Here is a 1,983-nt window from a genome sequence, read left to right as displayed (position 1 = left end):
CCTGGGAATGAAGCAAATAATTCTTAGATATAATACCAAAACCATGATCCATAAAAGAAAACAATTATAAGCCAACCTTCATCAAAATTATTTACCTTTGCTCTATGAAAGATACATTTAAGGGAGCATATAATGACAAAGTCAATTACAAATTATTTGGATTCTGAACTTCAAAACTCAACAGAAATTTCTTCCTTTAGGCCAGAACTGTCATCCTTCTGTAATTTGTCAAAATGACCAACACAAAGGGAAAGAGGAAAAGTACCCACTACGTGTTCTCTAGGCCTTTTAGGAAACATGGAGCTGCTCCTTAGGCCACATACATGTGAATCTACAAGAAAGGTGATACTGTTGACGTCAAGAGAATGGTCACTGTTCAAGGGAGGCTTGAACAGTGCTCATCTGGTTAAGTGTTTGCTTTTAGCTCAGGTCATGATCCCAGAGTCCTGGGATCAAGTCCCACATTGGACTCCTTGCTTGGGAGGGAACCTGCTTCTCCCTTGGCCTGCCATTACCCCTGCTTGTATGTTCTCTCTCTCTCTTTCTCTCTCTCTCTCTCTCTGATAAATAAATAAATAAAATACTTTTTATAAAAGAGAGAGAGGGAGTATAGTCACTGTTCAAAAAAGAATGCCCCACAAGTGTTACCATGGCAAAATTGCAGGGTCTAGGTTACCCAGCATGCTATTAGCATTGTTCTAAACAAACAAACTAAGAGCAAGGTTGTTGCCAAGAAAATCAATATATGCATTAAGTATACTAAACACAAAGAGTCAGGACAGCTTCCTGAAGCATGTGAGGGAAAGATGATCAAAAGGAAGGAAGCCAAAAAGAAAAGTACTTAGGTTCACCTGAAGTGCCAGCCTACTCCATCCAGAGAAGCACACTTTGGGAAAGCCAATGGAAAGGAGCCTGAGCTGCTGGAACCTATTCCCTATGAGTTCCTGCCATGATAGGTATAAAAAAGAAAAGGCCTCTGGAATGTAAAACAAAACAAAACAAACAATAACAACAATAAACCCCAAGAGGAAGAAAACAACCCAGTTAAAAATTAGGCAAAATGCTTGAACAGACACTTCACCAAAGAAGAGATACAGAGAGCAAAGAAGCCCATGTAAGGATGTTCAACACCATGAGTCAGTAGGAAAATGCAAATTTTAAAAATTATGTGATATTACTACCTCTAACAGAAGAACTAAAATTAAAACTTTTAACAATACCAACCATTGACAAGGAAGCAGAACAACTGGAACTCACATACAAAGCAGTGATGGCAAAGCAAAATGACAGAGCCTCTCTGATAAAGTTAAACACACACCAAGCATAGGCTATAGCAATCCCACTCCTAGCTATCTTCCCTAAAGAATCTGAAACGTATATTCCCACAAAAATCTATACATGAATAGTTTATAGCAGCATTATTCATAATTTCCAAAAACTAGAAATAACTCAAATACTCTTCAGTGAAAGAATGAATAAACAACCATGGCACTCTTATATAGTGGAAACTACTCAGCAAGAAAAAAGGAACAAACTATTGGTGTGCACAACTTGGGTGCCATCTCAAGATCATTATACTGAATAAAAGGAGCCACTCTTGAAAGAAAACATGATGTATGATTTCATTTATAAGGCATTCACAAAAAGACAGAACTATAGTGACATAAAATAGATTAGTAGATGACACGGGTTAGGGATGGGGGAGGATGTGGCTTTATGGGTAGCCCAAAGGAAGATTTGAGGGTGATAGAACTATCTGTATTCTGATCATGATGGTGGTAATAAAAATGTATACATTAAAATTGCCCACCAGAAAGTTTATCTTCATCTTTCTTATATTTTTTAGTTGAAAAAAATGAATATTTTAAAAATACACATGTGAAAAACTGTGGGAGTAAATGAAATTCACTCTGCAAAAGGAAGATGCCCCCAAATAATCAAACATCAGCTTTACCTGTCCTCTCTTAAGTAACTTCAGAAAAT

The 1,983-nt window shown here is 37.1% G+C and overlaps 1 pseudogene; it reads left to right on the top strand.

The window, feature by feature from the left end:
- Window positions 1-233: 233 nt before the first annotated feature.
- Window positions 234-953, top strand: LOC101693457 (annotated as a pseudogene).
- Window positions 954-1,983: the final 1,030 nt, after the last annotated feature.

This window comes from Mustela putorius, unplaced genomic scaffold (assembly GCF_011764305.1).
Source record: "Mustela putorius furo isolate JIRA1106 unplaced genomic scaffold, ASM1176430v1.1 tig00000854_pilon_pilon_pilon, whole genome shotgun sequence".
Taxonomy (NCBI): domain Eukaryota; kingdom Metazoa; phylum Chordata; class Mammalia; order Carnivora; family Mustelidae; genus Mustela; species Mustela putorius.
This window is presented reverse-complemented; position numbering and strand designations above follow the sequence as displayed.